The 26,082-nt window shown below is 47.8% G+C and overlaps 1 protein-coding gene and 1 long non-coding RNA gene across 11 annotated transcripts in view; one reads left to right on the forward strand and one right to left on the reverse strand.

The window, feature by feature from the left end:
* Window positions 1-26,082, reverse strand: part of Osbp2 (oxysterol binding protein 2) — a 160,269-nt gene that overhangs the window by 88,079 nt on the left and 46,108 nt on the right. For 2 of the 10 annotated variants that reach the window (XM_030246389.1, XM_011243769.3), the window contains exon 1: window positions 13,304-13,441. The exons of the other annotated variants lie outside the window; for them this stretch is intronic. The gene's annotated coding sequence lies outside the window, so the exon portion shown is untranslated. Of the gene's footprint in view, window positions 1-13,303; window positions 13,442-26,082 lie in introns of those variants that run through there. 10 annotated transcript variants of the gene reach the window in all.
* On the forward strand, window positions 12,415-15,554 carry Gm51880. Its single transcript, XR_003949627.1, has 3 exons — window positions 12,415-12,492; window positions 14,393-14,490; window positions 15,445-15,554. It is a non-coding gene; the product is annotated as a predicted gene, 51880 (long non-coding RNA).

Here is a 26,082-nt window from a genome sequence, read left to right on the forward strand (position 1 = left end):
TACAAGGGGAGGTAGGGACGAGTGGGATTGGGGACATGATGTGAAACTCACAAAGAACCAATAAAAAGTTAAAAAGTAAAACGCCCCACACTGGTGATTAAAGTGTGGAGTATGGGTGCAGGAACTGATGCAGAGATCAGTGGAGGCAAGAGTGTTAGAGATAGAAGAGAGCTGCTAGAAAACCAGGTATACCTGCACATCATAAAGTCAGGCCTCATAACTGCTAAGACGTCAGCTGTAGATGCCAAATGTATCAAAACATATTTGTTGGATGGTTCCATCATTCCCAAGAGATTTGGATGTCACGTTTTCACTAAGTGAACTGTAGAGGGATTCTAATCCAGCAATGCAGTTACTCTGGCTGTAATATAGACACACCCTTAGCACACACCTTTAGTCCCAAACAATGGAGGCAAAGTTAGTTTGTAGAAGGAAACACTCATGTTTGAGTGATGTCTAATTGAGTAGCAGAGAAAGTGGTGAATCAGAGAGAGATCTGACAGAATAGGATATGCTCAACTCTCCAAGAAGAGAGGGGAAAGGGAAGCTACGTGAGGTGCAGTGCAGAGAGAGGGGAGGCAGTTCTACTGTGACAGTTGTACAGAGACATATTGCAGAAAGAACGTGTTAGACACAGGTGAAGACAGAACAAGCCAGAGAATGAGAAGGAGCCAGAAAATTAGAATAGATTGCTTGAGTTAGTCTGAGGCCAAGCAGAGCAATTCAGGGGAAGCTGACAGGGAGAAGCCAGATTGAATCAGTCAGCTTGGAGAGGTCTGAGCCAGAGCAGCTGGACTGAACCAGCCAGCGCTCGGAAAGAACTAGAAAGGGGGAGCTTATTCAGCAGTAAGTCTCAGAGGCTGAAAACAGTGTAGGTCTAGATAAAGCTTCCAGGACTAGGCCTAGCTTAGCAGGCTGAGGCAGTAAGCCTCAGAGACAATTTCAACAGAATAAAAATTGCATTTGCAGTGAACTGCCAGACATACCTAATGTGGCTTTAGAAATGCCATTTGGTGCTAAGAACAAAAGCCTAAAAATTTCAACCTATAGTATCTTATATTTTATATATTCAGTTGTGGGGACTGAACCTAAGACCTCACACTAGGGAAGCACTCCCCCCCCTACTGTCTTAATCAGTGCTCAGACTGGCCTTGAACTGGCCACGTTGCTGCCTCCGCCTCCCAGGTAGCTGACTTGCACCGACAGCCCCAGCACCTCCACAGTGATGATAACACACTTGTGACTTTCGTGAAGCTGTGTGGATTCGGGCACAGCGCCTTTGCTCAGATGTTTGTCAGGAAATTCATTCTACAAACACACATGCACTGAGGGCAGCTTCCAGGTAACATGGTTTCAAGCGACTCAGCTTCAGACCCGGGCTCTGGACCACGCCTGCCTGGTTGGTTTGCCCAATAGGCACTGGGCCTAGGACACTTCTGGGGCCAATGAGCGCCATGCTGAGCAAAAGCAAATTTCACACTTAAAAGTGCTGTGGGTTTTCTATTTTTAACAAACCTTCACAGGTTGTATTTCTTTTATTATGATTTAGTTTATTTTTAAAATTAGAAAAGTAATGGGTTTGACTATCACAATTCACATGTATATGCTAACGTCAATGTGTACTGTTTGTCTTTTTCCTCCCCTATGACCCTTCTTTGTATCCCCTATTCTTTTATGGTCACCTCATTCAAAACAGGTCCCTGTTGTGTAATGGTTTCCTCACAGAGATCTTCTGTCTCTGAGGGGAGCTTGTTACAATACAGAACATAAAAGGAGAGGTAAAATAAAAGGATATTTTAAGATAGGATGTTTTTCAGGGAGGTGAAACAACAGGATGTTCTAAGTGTAAAAAAAAAAAAAAAGACCCTCCTTAAGCTCAGGAAGTAGACAACTCAGTGGCTTTAGGAAGTTCCTGAAACCAAGTAGATTCACTAACCTCTTTCCCAAGCATATGTAAGCAGTAAGGCCTGCTGAGAGTCATTCTCAAACCAGCAAGCTTCCAGGAAGAGATTACAGCCAACCTGCCTGGAAGGGGCTTAGATCAGCTGAGCCACAGGGTAAGGAAACCCTCCAACCTGTTGAGTTGCCTGCAGGCTGTGCAGTCCGCTCCAAGTTTCCAGCTTTGTGTGCTAACACACATGCTGGGATGGATTTTGGTGGTGCAGCTGTTTTTGAGTTATTTCTGCTCCTGAAAGTAACCCCTCACCCATGTTCCTGTATGTCCCAATAAAACTCACTGGTTTACCAATACAGACTTTTGTGGTATTTATACTTTGGTCTGTTGGTTCCCTGTCTGGAGTGAGTACATGTTGGTTCACTTCTCCCAAGGAGAATGAAGGATGTCCTTCAACTCACACACAGTTCACACACACACACAATGTCCATGATACACATGCAGTTCATACATACAGTTCACACACACATACATACTCACAATAGCCATGATGTACACACAGTTCACACAGGCACACAATGTCCATGATACATTAAAAAGTTCACACACACAGTGTCCATGATGCACACACAGTGCACACACACACACACACACACACACACACACACACACACAGAGTTCATGATGTACATGTAGAGCTATATTTAGCCATATACATATATTTAAATCTGGATCCACATATAGACTCTGAGTCAAGCTTACTTTGCATAATACGATTTCCAGATCAATCCATTTTCCTTCAAATGATATAATTCTGTTCCTCTTTATACCTGGATAACACTCCCTTATGTATCTGTATCGAATCTTCTTTACCCATTTGTGAGTTGATGGACATCCATCTGGTTCCTCTGGTTTTCTCATTGTTTTGAATAGAGCAGTAAGAAGCATGCTGTGCAAGCGTCTCTGTGGGAGGAGCTCTGGGTCTTTTGGGTTTACACCTGGGCGTAGAGCAGCTGCCAGGTCATGGGTAGCTCTGTCTGCAGTTTCCTGAGGAACCAGCACACTGATCTCCATGGTGGCTGCATCAGCTCACACTCCCACCAGTGGTGCATCAGTTGGCTTCTTCTTTACCCAGGTCCTCACCAGCATCAGCTGTCATTTGTTTTCCAGTTGACAGGTGTTCCTGCTGGGAGGATATAATCTCAAACCGGTTTTAATTTGCATTTCCCTGAGGGTGAATTACTTTTTTTTTTTTTTTTTTTTGAGACAGGGTTTCTCTGTGTAGCCCTGGCTGTCCTGGAATTCACTCTGTAGACCAGGCTGGCCTCGAACTCAGAAATCCGCCTGCCTCTGCCTCCCAAGTGCTGGGATTAAAGGCATGAACCACCACGCCCAGCTCGGTAATTAAATTGAATCTATAGCTTGCCTTTGATAAATAGCCATTTGTGCAGCATTAAGCCTGCCCACTCATCGACATGGAATAGTCTTCCATGTTCTAGTGTCTTCTTTAATTTCTTCAATGTTTTAAAGTTTTCACTGAAGTGGTCTTTCACCCCAACTCTCACACCTTGTTTAAGTTCATTACTGGTATTTTTTAAAAAGCCATCGTCAATGAGATCTTTCCCTTCAATTCTTTCTCAGTAAATTCACTTTAAAAAAAGTTATTTTTTTTTATGTGTGCATCTTGTCTTCATATGTCTGTGTACCACATGCATTCAGTATCCACAGATGCCAGAAAAGGGTGTTGGAGCATCTGAAACTGATTTACAGATGATTGTAAACTGCCATGTGGGTGCTGGGAATTGAACCCGGGTCCTATGGAAGAATAGCCAGCACTCTTAACTGTAACTGTAATTTTTTCAAAACCTATTTTTTTTTCTGAGATGCACAGGACACAGTCTTTTGTGTATCACCATGGGTCTGGAACATGGGATCCCACCAAGCTTGGCTTCAGACGGTCCTGACCCTCTTCCTCCCTTCTCTGGGGCCATCAGGTGTCTCCATCTCCTTCAGATGCAGCCGTGTGCCTCTACAGAAGGTTAGGTTACAGGGAGGGGGCTCTGAGAGCCCTTTTTCCTCACACAAATCAACTGCCTGAGTTTGGGTTTGGGGGCTGCCAGGCCCTGGGGATGTGTGTGTGTATATGTATGTGTGTGTGTGTTTGTGTGTGTGGTGTATGATCCTAGTTTGGTTGGATTCTCTGAAGGCTCACTGGAAAACCAGCCCGGGGTCCTCCTCCAAGGGAGTTCACATTTCTCCTAGGTGTCATGATTTTGGGTCCTTGTGAACCAGCAGCCTGTTTGGAAAGAACGCCATCTCACTTGTCTTTCTAGCGGGTTCTTTTCTGGTCCTGGTCTGTTTAGCAGACCTTGTTGCTGGTCCTTGTTGCTGTTTAGCAACCTCCATGCTGGTAAGTTCAGATGCTTTGTGCTTTCTTCTTGAGAACTTGAAGGGAGAACAAGGAGAAGCCTCCGGGAGCCATATGGGGGCCCTGGGGGTGGAGAGTGAGGGTGGAGGTATGCCAGCACCCACACCATCAGACCCTAAGCTCTTACCCTCCTGACTCTGAGTGTGGGTAGGTGCTGATTAGGTTCATGGAAGGGGATAGAGAGGGTCCCCCTCTGAGAAGGGGCCCTTGGTCTTTCTCAGGTATACAAACTTGAGTAGAAGTCTTCTCAAATTGCAGTTGAGAGTCCCTGAGAAATACAATGGGAATATGGAGGCCATCTGGGGAGCCTGGACTTGTTCCCTGGGAGGGAAAAGGAGTTGATTCTCTGGGAAAGACCTGAAGCATGAGAAAGAAAGAGCTTTATCCCCTTGGGATGGGAAGGCTCAAATCCTATTTTTAGTGATGTTTCCTAAACACTTTAACCTCCCTTGTAACCACCACCCACCAGCGGTAGTGGAAAAGAAAGCATACAGGGGACGTGGACATGTTTAGAAAGGTTCTTTGGAGCAACTCCTGTCTATTGTCTGGAAATTGGCAGTTCAATTCACAGGTTAGCAGCGGCAGCTAGATCCACTCACAAACACTCCACGGATGCACCAGCAGTCCAGTTTGGTAGTCAGGTAAGCAACAGTGGTGTCACAAACTAGCAGAGACAGCCAGGTCTCAGTCTCAGCTGGAGTCAGCAGGAATACCAGGAGAAGTTCTTGGTTGTGTCTCTCTCGGGAAAGCTAAGATCAGTGTCAACTTGAGACCCACAAGTGTTGCACATACCAGCAAGCCAAGCTCTGTAGAATCCTATTTAGACCCTCCAAACATCATGTGTCCTCCATGTGCCTTGCCTTAGCACATGCATCCAATCAGCCTGAGTTTGTGGATGCAGTAGAAACTTCAGCACACCACCAGGTCGTCTTTGGTGCATTTCTCTCCTCTATGGAGTCCCGACAAACACAGCTCAACTATGCAGTGTAAGGCGGACCAATGCATGCATGTTGTTAGCAAAGTATCCTTCATTACATGTCTTTTCACATGCTTGCATTAGCAGAACACCATTCTCTCTCCTGTTTCTCAGCAAAACATTCCTTCACGTGTTTGCCCTTGCAAAACACCATCCAACCGACTTTCCAAAGAACCGTTAAGTTTCCACTTCACTTAACTGCTGAGCCGTTGCTCCAGGCCAGCAAATTCATTTTTGTTATATAAAAAGGCTACTGAGTTTCGTATATTGCTTTTGCATTTGGCTGCTTTGCAGAAAGTGTTTATCAGGCCTAAAGCTATTCTGGTGGGATTTTTTGAGAGTCTTTAAGCTCAGGACTAGGTCATCTTTTCTCATTTGCATCTGCTTTCTTTCTCTTGTCTTATTGCTCTCTAGCTAAGACTCAAAACACGGGCTCTCAACGTTGAATGGGCACTCTTTTCCCATTCTTGAGTTTAGGAAAAACACTTGATTTTTCTCCATTAGTGGCATTGGCTATACATGTGACATAGTCATGTTCCTTCTATTCCTTGTTTCTCTAAGGATTCTATCAGGAGCTGTGTTAGACTTTCCTGGATCTCTTGAGATGATCATGTGATTTCTGGTTTTAGGTTTGTGTGTCTTTCTAAATATCTCGGGCTGGCACTGAACTTATTCCTGCCACAGATGGTGTTAGAATTGTAGGTGGAGGCCCGTTGGCTGGCTCAGACATTGCCTTCTTATGTAGACACTCTCACGTGAGCAGTGAGATCTGGGAGCAAATGGCTCATCAGCATGCCAGCCATTCATTTTAGACCAAATGTGCTCTCTGAATGCAGTCAAAAATCTAGGGCAAGGGTCCTGGCCTCAGGAGTCCCAGCAGGTTTGACTCCACTACTGTCCTGACACGACATGCTAGCTAAAGAGGAGCCTCAAAAGCAGAGAAAAGGAAGCTAAGTCAACATGGCCATGCTGGGAAGCACAGATGAAGGGCTCCAGTGGACATATGCCTGTCTTCTGGGCAGACATGATCTCTCAGTCCAATGCGTGAAGAATCAGGCTGGGAGCAGGAACTCTTCACATGAGTCCTGGCCAGCGTGCTGCCTGGCTGAGCGTCATCGCAGTTCCAAGAGTACAAAGAGTTTCAAAGACTTCCTTATTGGTTGAAGGGACATTCCAATTCCCAAGTTATCCTTTTGGGGTGATTTTTAGGAGGGTGTGATCCATCTGTAAGGCTCTGCTGTTCCCAGGCTCAAGATGACTGCCGGATTTAAAACAATGATTGAAGAAATGCCTTTGGGGAGGGGCGGTCTAGAGCAGGGCATTATAATTATAATAAGCCAGAGTCAGATCATAAAAGTCGTACCTTCATGGCTGAAGGGAGATGAGATAGGTTGGGAACCAACTGTTTTTGGATGGGGCTTCTTTGATCATTGCCTGTGTGTGCAGTTAAGCCAGTGATCAACCCAAAGCAAAGGACACAGAAATGACGGCAGCAGCGTCAGGTTTTGTCCCTGGTTTTAGTTTCCTTCTAAGCTCAAGTGGGTAGTCGGTGCTTTTCAGCCAAAGTGCTTCTAAGAACACTGTGGTGGTTTGAATAGGAATGGTTCCCATCAACACATGTCTTTGAATGCTTGGCCCGTAGGGGGTGGTACTGTTAGAAGGTGTGACCTTGTTGGTGTAGGTATGACTTTGTTGGAGTATGTCACTGTGTGTGGGTTGGGAAAGGCTTTGAGATCTCTTATGCTCAAGCTACGCCCAGTGCAGCAGACAGTCTCCTCTTAACCACCTTTGGATCAAAATGTGGAACTCAGCTCCTTCTCCAGCACATGTCTGCCTGCACACTGCCATGTTTTCTACCATGATAATGAACTAAACCTCTGAAAGTGTAAGCCAGTCCTCATTAAATGTTTTCCTTTAAAAGGGTTGCTGTGGTCATTGTGGTTCTTCACAGCAATGGAAACCTTAAGACAAACATGTTGTGGAACTAAGGCTCCTTACCACTAAGATTGTATGGCCCAGGGGACCATTAGAAGCAACGGCCTGTGTCTGTAGTGACCTGCCTTTACTGAATCCTACAGGCGAATCAATAAGGATGAATGTCCTCAGTCCCCACTCTATGAGGTTAAATGGACTTGACTCGATGGATTTGTAAGATACTGTAACACCTGGGGAAACATTCAAAATGAGGACTGGGGAGGTGGCTCACTGAGATTGCAAGGTAATGGGGGCCACTCCTATTTCTTGCAAGCTCGAGGACCTGAGACTGAATACTCAGAACCCACCTAAAAGCCAGGTGCAGCAGCACACGTCTATAATCCCAGTGTTTCTATGGCAAGGCGCAAGAAACACAAGAATCTGAGAAAGCTTATGAGTCAATTAGCCTGGAATATACAGCAGCAAGGGACAAAAGAGTGGTTCTAACTTAAACAGGATAGGAAGTGGTACACACACACACACACACACACACACACACACACACACCATTGCAAATTATATATTTTGATCTTTGGGAAAGCCTGCATTCAACACTTCGTGGAGTAGTTGTGATATGGGTGACTCTCTCTACTCCTCCCCAGGTCTCAGGCACTGCCAATAGATACTTCAAGTCTACAGCCACTCTGGGAGACAGATCAGTAGTTTCTTAGAAGGTTGAAACGTGCATCTGTTCTGTGACGCAATCATCTGACTCCTGGGTACCCCAAAGAAGAGAGTATGAGTCGACACAGTGAACTGAACACGTGTTCACATCAGCTTCTGTGTCCTGGACAAACACTGAAACCCACTCAACATCCATCAACAAACAATGGCTAACTTGGCACACTGCTTAGCAATAGAAGCAGCAAGCTAGAGATATAAAGACAAAAACAAATCTCAAAGTGGCTATGCTGGGTGGGAGGAGCCAGTTACAGGATGCACGCTGTGCGCTCCCATTTGTATTAAGTTCTAGGGCTGGAGAGACAGCTCAGTGAGTATGGCGCTTGCTGCCAAGCCTGATGACTGGAGTGTGAGCCCCAGGGTCCACACAGTAGGAGGAGAGAACACACAAGTTGTCCTCTGACTTTTATGTGTGCACCGAGTGTGCAATGACACAATAAATATAATGACAAAATAATATAATCAAAATCAAACGGAATAATTTCTAGAAAGTGCAAGCTAGCCATTGTGCTAGAAGGTTTGTGATCACCTGAGGAGATAGGAGAACCTGGGAGGAATTTAAAAGGGTAGAGATTTGGAGAATGAGAAATGTTAACATCAAAGGACCATGGTGATTATTTTCAGGGTATATCTGTTGGCCAAAACTTACTAAGCTGCCTACTTTAGATATAATCAAACATTGCCAGTCAGTCACACCTCAGTAAAGAGTTTTTCAAAGAGTTTTATTGAAGACAAAGAAAACACAGCTCGTCGGGAAACCTGGGGATGGGTCTTCCAGCTCACTCTACTGGAGTGAATGCACGGCTCAGCACCACAAGGGGCCAGTCCCTGGGAACATCAGTCTGGCTAGCTGGAGGTGTTCCGAGGATTCGGTTCCAAGGCAGAAGTGCCTCGTTTTCTCCTACTGTTACTTTTAGTCAGGAAGGTCTCTCTGAATGTCCAGGATAAATTCACGCTTACAGACACGTGCCTGTGCGGTCTCGCCATGCAATCACACAACCCAGTCCCGGAATCAGTACTGTGCCAGACAAGTCATGTGCTAATCCAGTACACCCTTCAAGGCTGTCTCCCTCCTCAGCACTGATTTACTTCTGTATTTCCTTTAGAATAATGTTCTTAAGGCAGCCTAACCTCTAGTTAGAATAGACTGTAGCTGTGGACACAGTTCTCATTAGCTGGCTGCCACAGGAAGTTAATTTACTCTGTGTACCAGAGTACAGGATGTTCACAGATAGACCTTTAGTGCAATAAAGATTTAGGCCAGTGGAAAACAGCGGTTTTAGGTAAGCATTGCATGCCAGAGGCTAATCACCATAACTGCGGTGAATCATGGTTTTCATTAACAAAAGTGAAGGTTCTGTGTGATTCAAAAGAGGAGGAGGAAGAGGAGAGAGAAGGAAGAAGGAAGGAAGATCTGGAGATCTGTCTTGCTTTGAGTCACCTTGGGACTCTGAAGAAAGTTCTGGCCAGCAAGAAGGCCTAAGCAGGTGCAGGTGGCTGATCTTGACCCTAAAACCTTCAGCACAGGAAACAGAGCAAACTTTCACTCTTTGCAAATCAGTTCCCACTCTCCATTACAACAGGAAGACTAAGACGATGGGTGAATGGGACACAGTTGGTTGCATTTACCACGAAATGACCCAGCCCACCACTTGCTACCTAAGTCTTGGCCTTGATTTCTAAAGCTAATTCTAAACACAGGAAAATGCTTGGTTCTGATGTTTATTATTTTTTGGAAGAACCATTTTTTGAGCAGATGTTTGTCCTGGCTAACCTTAAATGTCAACTTGATATGGCCTAGCATCATCCGAGAAAAGCTTCAATCAGACTGCCTACATCAGATGGGCCTTCTGGTTATGTCTGTGGAAGAGACTGTCTTGACTTTTAATTCATGGAGAAGGGCCCAGCCCACTGTGGGTGGCACCATCCCTAGGCAGATGGGCCTGGACTAGATAAGAAAGCTTGCTTATAAATGAACAGAAAGCAGCATTGTTCCGTGGCCTCTGCTTTGAGTTTCTGCCCTGAGTTCTTTCACTAATGGACTGTGACGTGGAAATACTGGCCAAATAAACCCTTCCAGAGTATTTCATCACAACAGGAAGGAAATTAGAAAAATAATCCATCGCCTGAGACCACCAAATACCAAAGGATAAGGATGCTGCTTAAGTTGACAGACTGAGGAGGCCGAGCCACTAAGGTGATCCAGCCCAAGCTCTAGGCCCTGCCCCTGACAATGTGTCTGAATAAGCCATGGGTGCAAAGGGGCAGCTACTGTGCCACACACATCAAGCCTGGGAGTGGCTTCCCAGGATGCTTTTCTGCACTATAGCTACAGCACCCATTTGCCAGCTAGGCTTGTCTTCTACAACTGGATCTGAACTCACAATTCTCTGACTGGCTGAGCTGGGAAAGGAGCCACTTGCAATCTCCAGGCTCAGGAAGCAGCTGCCTGCCTTATGCTCTGGCCCCTGAGGGTGGCAGTGAAGAGCTACTGGGTAGGCTGGAGGTGGTCAAGGAAGGTTCCTCGGGACCTAGGACAAAGGGCAGGGCTTTTATGACACACTCAGGTGACCCTCAGATCAAAGCTGGCAACCTGCTTGGAGAGGTTTTGCCACTGTTGTGGATAAATCTGAGGCTGGGTACAGGAGTCAAAAGCCCAGGTACAGCCAGGGTCAGCCAGGCCACCCCATACAGCAAAGCTGTAGCATAACAAGGAAGCCAGTCTGCAGAGGACAAAGACACAGAGGGACCCCGGGAGAGACCAGCAATAGAAGTGGAATTAAGAATCACTGTCTGTACAATCCTCCAGGGACACTCTCCCTACACTGTGCATAACATCTCTGGTTTTAAAGCACACTGCCTGGGATATTGTTCCCAACACCAACACACACACACACACACACACACACACACATACACACACACACACACACACACACACAAGGACATGGACACGTACAGACATCTCTCTCTCTGAAGCCATTTCCAATCATCTGTCTCCCATCTGCATTGGACCAACATATATCTCACTCAAATCTATGGTCAGCCGAGGAGTCCATGAGAGTGTGGGCAATGACTGAGTTTCCCAGCAGCCCCTCGTGGCCTTCTCTTGCCTGGTTGTTTTGAGTTTCTGTCTTACTGTCTCTCTTGCTGCTATTTGCCCTCAAAGCCATCTTGAGATGTAGATATTTTTCCTTGGTTTCCCACTGGTGGGAAAGACAATGGAGGCTTAATGAGCTGAGGGCCTTGTCTAAAGTCTTGTAGAAATTCAAGGGTAAAGTCCCAAATTTTACACTTTCTAGTTAGACCACACCTGTTCATGCCACCAGGCAATGCACCGGCTTTGTGCTGTGTAGATGGCAGCCCTGACCTTTGGGAGTGTATCACTAGCCCAGATAGACAAAGTGGATGCAGACGGCACCAGGGAAGGGCTGCAGCTCAAGTGTCACTCACTTCGGGCTACGGCCAAGTGTGACAGTCTGGTAGCTAATGACAACAATGCATGGGTCTGTCTGACTTGTTAATTATAAAGGCCCGAGTTCTTTTATGCTACAAGGAAGTCGTTAGTAATCAAGGCAGCTGGCCAGTCAGGAAAATGATGCTCACGTCACTGTAAGGGTGAGAAGGTCTTTCTGAGGCAGTGGCTTCCGCTTCCCAAAATGCCTGCTTCTATCCTGCTGGGCTCAGCTGAGGCCCTGAGATGCGAGCCCAGGTCAGAATGTCTGCTTCCTGCCACCCACGCTGGGAAAAGCCAACTAAGTTTCTGAGGACAGACCATCTCCACCTTTGATGCATCGCATCTATCTGAGCTCTGGTCGCCCCGAGCCTCTTTCAGGCAGCACTGATTTATGTGGGCCCCTCAGCAAGCCCCAGCCACCTGTGTGGGTCAGAGGGTCGTACCTAAAGCAATCCATTTGCCTCCCTACATATTGGCAGGCCTTCTGTGCTGCTTTGGGTCAGCAGCTCTTCCACTCAGCCACAGCCCCACCAAGTTCTCCCCAGCCACCAAGGCTAAGCCCTCGGGAGGCTGTGCCTGGGGCCCCCTTCTCTGAGAAGATCCGAAATCTTCCCAGCAAGATTTCTTACCTTCCCCGGGCCTGCCCAGAAGCCAGTTCCTCCGCTGGAAGCCAACACTGGGTCTTTTCTCAGCTCTCTGTACCCCCACTTCTACCTCCCTTACACACTGCGGGACTCAGGAAAAAAACTTGGCTCCTTTAAGCAAACCACCTTCCAGTGTAGATTTTATAGATATGGGTGTCATGTTTTGATAAGAACAAAACCAAATCCTTCTCCTTTAAAGTTACATGGATGAGTTGGGCCTAGTGCCATAGGCCTGCAATTCTGGCTACTTTGGGAGTGAAGTTCAAAGCTAGCCTGGGCAACATCACAAAACCTTGTCTCAAAATGTAAAGGGGGGAGGGGCTTGCCTAGTATGCATAAGGCACTAGGTACAATCCCCAGGGTCGGGGGATGGAGTGGCCGATGTATGCCTGAACCATGGGAAGCTTCCAGACAAGACTGGCTGTGACTTCCGGACAGGTAGTGTCTGTGTGATGAGTATACATAGGTCCCTCAGTTTATGTCTTAATTCTCCACAACAACTAAAGAAAAGGCTTGACAATCCCATCCCCAAGGTTCTACAGCCCCCTCACACCTGTTGCTTTCAAGTCAACGACAACTTCCTATGAGACGCTGCTCAAGGTCTTCTCTGCTAAGAGTGTTCCAGAATTATATCTGTTCCCAGCCCGTCCTGTGATTGATTTAATCACAACCCAGAAACCTTCAGTTCTCCAGCTGCAGATCCGTCCCCCTCTTGGCACACATGACTCCCAGCACTCAGGAGGCTGAGACAGGATTCCGAATCTGAAGCCAGCCTGGGTTATTACACACAGTAAGTCCCAGGCCAGCATGAGCTGCACAGCCTGTCCTTGTCTCAAAAGAAACTGAAGGGGCTGGAGATCTGGTTTATCAGCTAAGAGCACTGGCTGCTCTTCTAGAAGACCCCAGGTTCTAGTCCCAGCACCCACAGGGTGGCTTATAACCACCTGTAACTCCATTCCCAGGGGATCTGGTGCCCTCTTCTGGCCTCCGAAGATACTGCATACACATAGTGCACAGACATGGCGTCAAAACACCCACACACATAAAATAGGAATGAAAATAAATGGAGGGAGGGAGACACCACATTTCAGAAAGCCATTCCTCATGTACAAGGGGAGAAGTGTCATGTGTGCTAGCCACTTAGGACACAGACTGAAAGTTCCAAGAGTGGTGTTTACAAAGCCATGCCGACCCCACACTCCCCACCTTGGCACCATCCCCGACAGGAAGAAAGCTTTCCGAGCCTTACCTTTTTAGAGGATGTTCATCTTAGGGTGATAGGCTGGCAGATGTTCCTTAGGGTAGGCCCCCAGGGCCACCAGCCACCCCTGCCCCAGCCCTGCCCAGCTGCCTGCCTGCTCTCTCTAGTGGCAGAAGCTAGGCTGATGAGAACATTCTGACACTAGACTATGACATCAGAATAGGCCGTGATCTCAGAGCTGTGACAGGAATGCTAACAGGGTATAAGGCAGGAAAAAGAAAACCCTAGAACCGGACTAGCCCCCTAGAAGTAAAGTCCCAGACAAGAAGGTGGCTGGCCCTGTGCTCGGGTCTTATAGTTTTCCAGACATCCCCTCACCCTGTGAGACAGATCTGAAGATGATCTAAAAATGAGATCAAAAGCACTGAACAATGTTGCTATCCATTTAGAAGGAAGGCAAGTGCAGGAGCCATCCTCTAGCGCCCCCTTGTGTTAACTTAAGGGATAGTCTTATTTGCTCACCAGGTGGTTTGCCTGCAGACCAGGAGGATTGGGGCAGAGACCCCAAGAAGACCAGGTGTCACACTGCCCAGGACAGGATTAAGTGCAGGCTGATAAAAAGTTACCACTGTGCTAACACCCTACATGTCAAAAATGACACAGCCATGTCAACTCGACAGAATTCAATACCATGTCTGGTGAAAGCTAGTGTTTGAATTCTACATACACAACACACACAAAATACAATTTGCTAAAATGGGACACTGTGGGTGACTTAGTCCAGCCATCCTACGTGGGGAAGCTTGTTAAACTAGGGTTTGCTCTTGGTCCCATGCTGGTCTGTAACCCAATAAAGGAGCCCAAGCTGGTCTCTAATTCTCTATCTTCCTGCCTCCACTTCCCCAAGTGTGGTATAGGTGTGTGCCCCCATGACCAACTTAACAACCTAAAAATCAAACAAGCAAGGAAATGACACAGAATGACACGTTGCTGACACTTAAGGATTTTTTCCCTACAGCTCTATTGTGTAGTTTGCAAACAGAGATGGTCTATTCCTCCCGTTCTGATCGGGTGCCTTTGCCGCCCTTCCCCGCCCTTCCCCGCCCTTCCCTGCCCTTCCCTTGCTTACTTTGCTAGCTATGATCATCAGTGAGAGGCGAGAGTCTGGGCAAGAGTGGACAGCTCTGAGTTTTCTCTGCACATCTCCAAGAAGCACCCAGCATCCACAGTGTGAGGTGGGCTTTTGGAAGTTGCCCTTAATGCAATGGAGGTGATTCCTAATTTACCGAGCTTTCAACAGACATGGTATTGAGTCCTGATGAGTGAGCTAACAGGGTTGTGTCAAGTGCTCACTTAGACCCATCTTTAAATGCTGACATTACGTTGCACTCCTGGCACAAGTCTGTCTTGACCATGGTGAATTGTCCTATTTATATTTTTCTAGACTCTGACTGCTAATATTTTGAAGATTTTTAAAAACTATGTTCACAACAGACATTGAGCTGCAGTTCTCCTGTACCATTTGTCTGGTTTTGTATCAAGGCAACACCGTCTTTATACAATGGCCTGGGAATCTCTCCATGTTTTCTAGAAGACAATGTGTGTACATAGTATTGTTTATTTTACAAATGTTTTATAGAATTTACTAGTTAAGTTGCCTAGGCATAAGATAGCTGGACGAGTTCCCAGAGTTCATAAGCAATTTAATGTTTTTCTGAGACAGATTTCACCGTGTAGTCCATGCTTGCCCTGACTGTCCATCCTCCTGCCTCAGTCTCATGAGTGCTGGGATTATAGGCATGCACTACCATGCTTGGCCCTATAAAGACTTATTGGGGTCATTTTACCAAATATGCATCTGTTCTTGTTCTCTCTCTCTCTCTCTCTCTCTCTCTCTCTCTCTCTCTCTCTCTCTCTCTCTTTCCCTCCCTCCCTCCCTCCCTCCCTCTCTTCCTCTCAACTGGTATTTTCTAGCTCAATAAAATCCCTTTTCAGTCTTTTGGGCAAACTCCAGAGCTTTATACACTGCCTATCACTTTATTGCCAAACAGAGAGGATGAAAGGAAGGGAGGGAGGGAGAGAGGGAGGGAGGGAGGAAGGGAGGGAGGGAGGAAGGGAGGGAGGGAGGGGAAGGGAGGGAGGAATAGAGGGAGAGAGAGAAACACAATGGAAATTTGCTCACCTTTTAGGAGCATAGAACTTCCTACTATGGGGCAAAATTTCTGAAGTTTTGTACCCCTGCTGCCTACACTGACACAGCCTGTACACTTCCTGCTCCCTGGACCTGACCTGGACAGTCTCCCCCACAGTCTACAAGATTCTGGAAGGAAAAATTCCCTAAATTACCACCTGTTTGATGCTACCTCAAATTCTGGCCTTGTGGCTGCTTAATTTTCAAAGCAAGCACAGGGTCACGGGTGCTCTGTGTGACACAGTTTTGTTTATTCTTTTAGACAACCTTCAGATTTACAGGTGAGGAAACGTAGGAACAGTGGGATGTGAGCCTAGGCCTATGGTTACCCAAGGCTGCCCATGGTTAGGAGACAGCCAAGCAGGTGTGAGGATGCTAGACAACCAGGCAAGCAAACAGGAACCTCCCTGAAGCAGGAGCCAATGGAGCAACCACAGGGACAGGTGGAACAGGGAAAAAAGAGACAGCAACTTCCAAGGTCAGGTGCGGTGGTGCACACCTTTAATCCCAGCACTCAGGAGGCAGAGGCAGGCGGATCTCTGCACTCAAGGCCAGCCTGGTCTACACAGTGGGTTCCAGGCAGCCAGGACTACACACACGAAGACCCTGTATCAAATAAAGCAAAGCAAAGCAAAACAAAACAAAGAAAGGAGTCCACCAGCATCAAGGGGTACAATAAGGCGACTGCCATGGGCCAGTGCTAACACTGAAGTAACTAAATTGGAGCCACAGAGCCCACAGGTGGACTCATGCCAGATGGTTCAGTCTGGGGCGTGGCTGAAGATGCCAAGATGTGTTGACAAAGGGATAAGGCATTGTGTGTGAGGACAGCCCAGTGTCCAAGGACCCTGTCAGCCACAAGGGCTGATAAGCAGAGAGTAAATTCAGAAGAGGCACAGATGTGTGACAATATGGAAAGATGAGCCACATCAAACTCAGGCAGTGTGCATAACTGACCATTTGCTACCTGCAGGGGTTCCTTATTTTGCCTGGGCTCTTCTGTATCCTGACGACCTTATGGGACCAACCTTAAAAAGGCAGGCAGGTGAGCATGGCTTTGCCAGGCCCAGCACGCCCTCCCAAAGTCCAGCCAGCCACCAGATGGCAGCTGTGGACATGATATAAGGTTTTCCACATCGGAGAATGCTTCTTAGCAAGCAAGTCCTGGGGTTGCCCACTCCTCATTGTGGGACCAGGAATTGCTTCACTGTTTGACACATGCTGTTTCTAAGACAGGCCTAAGAGAGAGCTTGAAAATATGAAACTAGGAAAAGACCACCTTGCCAAGATCCAGACAAGCTCTGGCCTCTTGTGACATGTGGCCTTGTCTACCTCCAGCCAGAGGGGAGGTCCTCTGACATATCATCTGAGACCTCCTTCACCATCCGCTAGCTGCCCATAGTCCTACATTCTCTCTGCTCCCTGACCCCGTGGGCCTGGCATTGCCAAGTGGGGTGGGAATGGGAATATTTAGGCCCAGGCAGGTGCAACCTGTGGCCCGTGGAACACACACATCTCATAACAGCTATGAATTCAGCCTGAGGCATTTGTAGATGACCAGTGTCAGAAGGTTGGGCACTCCATGTTACATCATGACCTACCAACCCAGGTATAGACACTAATCCAGCAGGATAGACCTCCATAGGTCATCAGTGGGCTGATCCCAGTCTGTGGAGTCTGGCAATTGTATATGCTGAGGGGTCAAGAGACTAAGAGATGTGTGGATACTGGCTAGATAGCCTTGTGCCACGGGGGTGAGGTGGCCTAGGAGCAGTCATCACCCAGCAAAGAAGGCAAAGAGAATTCAATTTAAAATCAATAAAACTGTGGTAAGCACAAGCCAGGCCTTGTGGCAAGCATCCGTAATTCCAGAGCTTGGGAAGAAGGCAGAGGGGTCAAAGGACACAATTCTTCATGAACCCGAAGGCAGATGAGAGGGACAGTGTCACAAGGCGGTCGGGAAGCTGTAGCCAGCAAACGCCTGAGTCTGAAAGGCAGGTTTCAGGGGAGGGCAGGTGCTGCTCCAAGAAGAGACGCCATGAGTGGCAGCCATGAGTGCCCTCAGCCTGAGCATGACAGCTTACAGGTGGGTCCATGACCCCACAGGGGCATGACAGGTTACAGGTGGGTCCGTGACCCCACAGGGGCATGACAGGTTACAGGTGGGTCCGTGACCCCACAGGGGCATAACAGGTTACAGGTGGGTCCGTGACCCCACAGGGGCATGACAGCTTACAGGTGGGTCCGTGACCCCACAGGGGCATGACAGGTTACAGGTGGGTCCGTGACCCCACAGGGGCATGACAGGTTACAGGTGGGTCCGTGACCCCACAGGGGCATGACAGGTTACAGGTGGGTCCGTGACCCCACAGGGGCATGACAGGTTACAGGTGGGTCCGTGACCCCACAGGGGCATGACAGGTTACAGGTGGGTCTGTGACCCCACAGGGGCATAACAGGTTACAGGTGGGTCCGTGACCCCACAGGGGCATGACAGGTTACAGGTGGGTCCGTGACCCCACAGGGGCATGACAGGTTACAGGTGGGTCCGTGACCCCACAGGGGCATGACAGGTTACAGGTGGGTCCGTGACCCCACAGGGGCATGACAGGTTACAGGTGGGTCCGTGACCCCACAGGGGAATGACAGGTTACAGGTGGATCTGTGACCCCACAGGGGCATGACAGCTTACAGGTGGGTCCGTGACCCCACAGGGGCATGACATCTTACAGGTGGGTCCGTGACCCCACAGGGGCATGACAGGTTACAGGTGGGTCCATGACCCCACAGGGGCATGACAGCTTACAGATGGGTCCATGACCCCACAGGGGCATGACAGCTTACAGGTGGGTCTGTGACCCCACAGGGGCATGACAGCTTACAGGTGGGTCCATGACCCCACAGGGGCATGACAGCTTACAGGTGGGTCTGTGACCCCACAGGGGCATGACAGGTTACAGGTGGGTCCGTGACCCCACAGGGGCATGACAGCTTACAGGTGGGTCCATGACCCCACAGGGGCATGACATCTTACAGGTGGGTCTGTGACTCCTCAGGGGCATGACATGGGGATCCCTAAGGCAGAGAGTCCTTGGGGGAAGGTAGAAATAGAGCTGTGGAATTGCCACAGAGCAGGGTGCTCAGGTCCTCAGACAGGGTAGCAGGACATAGGATGGCTTGCACCATGCACAGTTTATGAGGATAACAGTTGGATGCCTTCCTTCCTTAGAGGTGGTATTTATCACTTTTTTTTTAAGGTGAAGAGAACTCAATTTCAAACCAAACCAACCAAACCAACCAAAATATGGCTGTTGCTACAAGCCTGGGTTGGCAAACATCTGTAATCCTAGCACTCACGTGGTGGAAGCAAAAGAACCATGAGTTCAAAGCTAGCCTGTGACACATATAGTAGGTTTTGGGTCAGCCTGGACTATTCCATGAAACCCTGCCAAAAAAAAAAAAACCAAAAAAAAAAAAAACCCCAAAAAACAAAAAACAAAAAACCAGGCATAGTAGCCATGAAGTCAGGCCCTTACAGGAAGACGAGGGAGAGAAATATGGTCATTTTACCTGGGGTCAGTGAGAGACAGAATAAAGAAAATGCCAGGGAGCAGGACAGTGGCAGGACCTGGGTTTCCTCCAGGTGAGCGAGCCCAGCATTGCCTCACCAGGAACACAGGTGGGCTAATAGAGGGTGTGCTCAAACACAGCATACCGTAACCTCCAAATCCCTCAGATACATCCGGGAGAAGACAACAGCTTCACAGAAGACATTGGGAGAACAGATATTTGCCCTCTTTACCACTGGTTTAAAAAGAATGAACATAGTCTAAAGACTAGCAGTGCCTGTCTCCCCAGAGATACGCTGGAGGCAGAGCCAGGAAGTGCAGGGTTAGCTGTATTCATCAGGCCAAGGGAAGAAGAGTGTGTAGGCCTAGATCCCTGGGTCCCTTCTCCCAAAACCCAGAACTGAGGGGAAGGAGAAGGTTGCTCTCTGGAGGACAGCCTGGAACAAACACAGGGTGACCATTCCCTATTGGGTCCTGTACTGTGTCTGTCATCGTTCCCGTTTGAACGGAAATGTTCCCAGAGGCTCATGTTTTGAATACTCTGCTGCGGAGCTTTTAGAAGGCAGGACCTGGCTAGCAGAAGTAGGTCACCAGGGAAGAGCCTTGGATTCCACCTGCCCCTGGTTCCAGCCTAGCTCTGTTTCCCGGATAACCATACGTGAAGATCCGCTGCTGTGTACCACCATGGACTGAGCCAGCTCACTGGACGCCTTCCCTGCCATGTTCAACAGAAATTCCTCTGAAATTCTGAGCCAGAATAAGTCTCCTTCCTCAAGCCATTCTGTCACACAGTATGTCATGAAGGTAAGGGACAAGTTCTGTCAGCGACAAGTTCTGTCAGCAGCAACAGCACACGTGCAAGACACTAGTCCCCAGAGTCCAAACTTCAACACAGTGGGTGCTTTGGTAAACATGGACCACAACAAAATTGCCAAACTCTTATTCTTCCAACAAAATCAAGTGGAATGCATACCATAATTTCATAAGTGAGGAAGATTAAAACCACATGCTATAAAAAAAGGCCCTAATTTTACAGTAAATAGGATGGAGTTCCGTCAGGTGAAATACATGAGACTTCAAAAGAACTGCTGCCTTAGTTTCAAGCAGACTGCCTGTCTGCAGCCTGATATAACCCTTCTGCTTGTGGAAGGCCTGTCACCCTGTCTCATCCATTCTCATCCAACTGTAGGACCCAGCCATCCTCTTCCACTCTACACCCTGTCTTCCTCAGGGAAGAGACACTTCCTGAGCCTCTGCTGAGGCCACAACCAGCTTTTTCCCAATGGTCCTTCTGGATCATTAGGACCATTAATGAATGGTCTGTTAGGTGCAATTTCCTCCCAGACAAAACCTTCCATCCTGCAGTTCAGGAAGTGAACAACTCAAAGGCTTCAGGATGTCCCTGAAACTGAATAGATATGCTTGGCCCCTCCCTTTCCAGATCTGTCTAAGCAGTAAGAACAGCAGGAGGTGCTCTCAGACCAACCTGGCTGCCTACTAGAGCCTCAGACCAGACAAGCTGTCTGGAAGAGGCACAGACCAGCTAAGCCACTTGGAAAAGACACCCTCCAACCTGTTGAGATGCCTGCAGCCTGGGCAGTGTGTTCCGGGACTCCAGCTTTTGTGAGCAGGCACCCATGTTGGGGCAGGCTTTGCCAATGCAGCTGTCTTTGAGTCATTTCTGCTTTGGTAAGCAGCCCCAATAAAACTCATTGGTTCATCCAGATGGACTTTAGCAGTGCTCATACTTTGGTCTGCCATGGGTTCCCTATCTGAAGTAAGGTATTTGATCATGTCTTCCCCAAACAGTGTCACACAACAGGATCCCTGCTCCTATGACCTCTCACTGCACCCAAAGCTCCATTCTTTTCCCCCTTTACAGGGGTCACTGGAGTCCAGGCTGTGCATCTCACCCTAGCCAGTGAGTTCCTCGCCTCTGAGTTCCCTGCATCAAAGCAGCTTTGGGACACAGAAGGACAGCAATGAAGGTCATTTGAAGGGTGTATGGGGCATTTTACCTTACAGCAACTTCACATGAGTGTGTTGTATTCATTTACAAAGAAGGAACCTCTACCACAGGGCTATCAAGAGGGAAAGTTAATGCAAATAGCATCCAGACTCTGGGCCTGTCACACCACTTGCAAAAGTCTGCAGTGACTGGCTAACATCAATTTCCTTTATGCATTCGCGAACACACTGAGAGAAAATTCCGTTAGCAGAAGGATTGGTTCAGTTTTGCTTTTGCAAGCACCGTGAGCTTCTGATTTCTTGAGGTTTAACAACTGTGGCCTGATATTTAGGCACAATTGAAGTCAAACTCCACACCAGGAAAAGTATTTTCTCCATGCCCCACTTCCACAGGGGCCTTGAGAGTCACCATCCAGCCGAGCAGAGGGAACAGACACACAGGGAGGAAGGACCATCGAGTCATGAGATGTCACAGGACCAGCTGCCTCACTGCTTCCAAAACCTGGTCATAACAAGTCCCCATTGAAGGCTATAGTCACATCTGTCTTTCATCAGCCCAGCCTGAAGGTAGCCATTACTCACACCCATGTTTCAGCCTGTATTCAAACCATCAGATGTAAAATTCCAGGAGAATTGGTAGAGACTGTGGAGGAGGGAATGGCCACTGAAGACAACTGAGCCTCCTGGGAGTGGCTTCTGCACTCCCACCATTGAGCCTGCCCAGCTGTCCTGTCTGTCATCCTCCTGGCCAAAGGTCAGAGTCCCAGGTTCTGGCCTGTTGGGAGTAACCTTGTTTAAATGTTAACTGCTTTTCTGCCTTGTCAGCCATAAGTGCCTACTGACACAAAGTCTTGGCCTCTGTGGGAAAGTACTAGCCCAGTTGAGAACATCTGGCCTCTGTGGGAAAGTACTAGCCCAGTTGAGAACATCTGGCCTCTGTGGGAAAGTTCCGGCACAGTTAAGAACACATAGCTATAGATCTTGTGGACAGGCACCTAGCAACCCATTCTGTTCTGTTCCTCCTGCTGAAGTTTTTACCTAGCATTTGGGAACAGGTGCATTTCCCCAGAAACAAAGTGATTGTATGTCACCCTGCCCCTTACCCCATATCCTGCTTCTATGAGTACATAACCTGTGTGGGAACAATAAACATTTGTCAGCTTGATCAGGACTCTTGACTTGCTGTCCGTTCTTCGAGTCTCTTGTTCCTCATTCTCTCCACAGGTGATCCTCAGACCCTGTTTGACTGTCCTGCAGGTTGGGGCACCGGCACTCCTCTCTTCCCATTAGCCAGCTGTTCCAACTGGCACACACTCCCTCAGAAAATAGGGAGAGCAGGACGGCCCTGGCCAAAGGCCCTGCAGCCACCTGGGATACCACTATATTAGTTGTTTTTCTTGCAGTTGATCCAAGGATTCTTGGTCTCATGAACTTGGGCAGAGCACCACAGTGAGGAGAGCTTATGAAAGAGGAGTTTCGTTCACTCGTGGCAGACAGGATCCCTCAGGTACACTCCCAGCGGCCTCTTTCCTCCAGCACAATCTCACCTCCAAAAGTTACCAGACCCCTGGGAACAGCGCCAGCAGCTGGGGACCCTAACACAGGAACCTTTCAAGAAAGACCCTTCATATCCCAACATGACAGACTCTGTGGGACATGACCCAAGAGAGAGCATCTAAGGCTGGGGTCTATGCTTCAGGGAAACACGCAGCAGGTTCAAGGGACCGTTACACTGGAACATGCTGCCCTCCCATGGGGCTGTGGGCAGGAGGGCATCTGAGAGCTAGGGGATACTCCTCAACAGCATGGCTCCCAGGAATGAAGACGGTAGTACTCACAGTGTGCCTTTCCTATATACAGTCATGTAATCCTTTCAGCAACCAAGCAGTTGAAGACCAGGGCCCTAAGGCTGGGTGGGGCTTGGGGGAAACTCTGACCAACTGCTTTCTTCTCAGATGAGACCGAGGCACTGGGAGATCAAGGCACTTACCCAGTGTCAGACAGGGCCTGGCCCTTGTGCACTGCCTGTGCTATATGATACAGCATTTCACCAAATGTGGAAAGCGAGAAGCTGAAGAAATGGAAAGTTAGCCCAGAATAACCATACCAAGCCCTGGAAGGAACCGTGGGGCCTGCGGCATGGCCCAGTTCTTGGCTGCAGCCCCTGTGTCCCGGAACTCACACATCTTGTGTGCTCTGTTTTGTTTCATGGGCTGAGCAGAAACCAGCTTCATTCCTCTAAGTCCTGGTTCCTTTTGCATCATAGGGACTGGGGGTGTGCCCTCCTCTGCCCTCATCTCATATCACCGCTCTACTGTCCCGTATTTTTCTTCTTTGGTGTTCAGAAGCAACATTTCACTATTGTAGTCCAAGCTGGGCCAGAACTCATGATCACCTGTCCCAGTGGTGACAGGCAGAGAGAAACCACAACACTCAGCGCATCCCCTAAGGAGGTTAGCAGATCCACAGAGGGTGCCATCGAACACAGGCCCCACAACACTCTCACTGGGCACAGACCCCACTGCTAAGCTCAGATCCAGGCCCGAGCTCACCAAGGATACTAAATGCATAGATTCTCCTTGCCCTGTGTGCATGTATATGGGCCACGTGCATGCCTGGTGCCCATGAAGGCCAGAGAAATGTATTAGATTCCATGGAACAGGAGTTGCAGATAGTTGTGAGCCACCATGTGGTTGCTATGAATTGAACCCAGGTCCTCTGGAAGAGCAGCCAGTGCTCTTAACCACTCTCCATCCCTTACTGAGTGATTATATTGTGAAAGAGTATTGGCTATTTGTCAAATCCTTCCCTTGTATTACTTGAGATGATTGTGTGCCCTCCTTCAATCAAACTGCTATATTACATCGATTGTTTTTTCTTATTTTGAACCTCCTTGGACTTGTGAAATAAATCCTATTTGATCATGAAGCACAACTCTTTAGCATACCCTGTTAGATTTTGTTTATATCTGTGTTCATAATGGATGATGGGCAAGTGGTCTTGTCATGTGTTCAGTGGCTTTGGTATCATGACTGGTTGCATAAAACAAGAAGCATTTCTTCCTGTTGAGTTTTTTTCCCTTGATAGGATTGGTATACATTCTTCTTAAGACCAGTGATGCCATCTGGTCTTGGGTTTTCTTTACTGTAAAATCTCTGATTCTCATGCAACACTCTTTTATAAATGTTAAGATTCTTGTAGTTAGTCATGGTGATACATGCACATTTAGACATTCCCCATTTCCTCTTGTCTAGGTCATCCAACTGTACATATTTCTCTTTGTTCCTACAAGATCAGCAGTAATGATTGTAAGAAATAAAACAAGAGGCAAAAGTTCATTTGGAAAAGATGCTGACACAAAATTAGCCTTCAGGAAACAGAGCAGCAGAAGATGTGGCCTGATTTCTTCCTGTGATCAGCAGTTGTAGTGGGCAGGTTTCAAGCTAACAAGACAGCTCCATTTTCCAGTCTGGTTTCAGTGATGGCAGTCTTCTCTTTCTGTTTGTTGAGTCTCCTGTTTCACTGCAGGTTTGTCATTAAGTGTTTTTATAGCCACAAATTTCTGAGAGTTAATCTATCTGTACACCATGGTTTTTTTTGTTTGTTTGTTTTTGTTTTTTTAATACTGTGTTCTCATTTCCATCCATCTCAAAGTACTTTCTAGTTTCCCCTTGTAGTGGTCTGAATGAGACTTGCCCCTATAGGCTCATATGTTTAAATGATTGGTCCCCAGTTGGTAGAGCTGTTTGGGAAGGACTAGGAGGTGAGGCCTTGTTGGAGGAGATGTGTTACTGTAGGGTTGGCTTTAAGGTTTCAAAAGCTCATGTCATTCAGTTCTCTCTCTCTCTCTCTCCCTCCCTCCCTCCCTCCCTCCCTCCCTCCCTCCCTCTCTCCATCTCTCCCTCCCTCTCTGCCTCATGCCTGTGGATCAGATTTAAGCTCTCAGCTACTACTCCAGCACAACCCCTGCCTGCTGCCATGCCTCCCTGAAACCACAGGCTCCTGGTAAACTGTTTCTTCTATAGGTTGCTTTGGTTATGGTGTCTTATTACAGTAATATAACAGTAACTAAGACAGACGTTGGTACAAGGAGTGGGGTGTTGCTGTTATAGGACTGGCCATGCTATTTTTGGAGGAATATGGAAGACCTTGGTACTTTGGAAAAGGAAGGCAGTTAAACACTGTAAGCAGGGCACAATGGGATATCCTAGTGGGCGCTTGGAAGACAGTAGTGCTGAAAGCTATGTGGACTATGGAGGCCCAGCTCAAGAGGTTTCAGAGGGGAATAATATTAGCAACAGGGATGAAAACCATTCTTGTGATATTTTGACAAAGAGCTGCTTTTGCCTCTGTCTTAAGAATCTTCCTGAGGCTAAGTTGGAGAGTTTGGGACTAATTATGTTGACAGTAGAAATTTCAAGACAGCCTAATACTGATTTTGTTGCACGACTATTAGTGATAACTCTTAAGCAGATCTAAAACAAAAACAGGCAAGTAGGGCAAAAACAAATAGAAAATGTACAGTTTGAGGAGACAAGGAGAAGCAGGAAACTTAATGTTGGAGCCAAGGCTTGTGCTGAAAGAGGGAAGGAGACTAAGGAGAGGCCTGATCTGAAACGGAATGAAGGGAGGGGGCCTGGGGGCAAGACCCCACAAACTAAGCTTCCACTTACAAAAAAGAAAAGGCCTCCAGAATTAGCTGGTTCTAAAAAAGACACCATGACCAAAGCAATAACAAATAAAAGCTTCTTCTAGTTTTAACTCAAGGAGAGGGACAGGCTCCACCCCAAGCATGCAGCCATGTTTGCCATTCTTAGCTCTTGTAAGGGGGCTGTGATGAAGGAAAGTCACTGAGGACAGCTGTGTGTCAGGAGAGACCCTGCATGAAAGAGTGGAGGGGTCATTGCAGGAAGCTGTGGAGGTGATTGGGAGCAGCCTGAGAAAGAGAAGTGTGTTGCAGGCAACAAAGCTGGAAGGAACACCTAAGCCCCTGACATCAGACATGGAGACAGGGATTTGGAGTTTGCTCTGTTGGGTTTGGTCCTATTTTTGTTATTTCCTCACTATGTTGCCTACTGGGATAATAATGTATACTCTGC

The sequence above is a fragment of the Mus musculus genome, chromosome 11 (genome assembly GCF_000001635.26).
Source record: "Mus musculus strain C57BL/6J chromosome 11, GRCm38.p6 C57BL/6J".
NCBI lineage: Eukaryota > Metazoa > Chordata > Mammalia > Rodentia > Muridae > Mus > Mus musculus.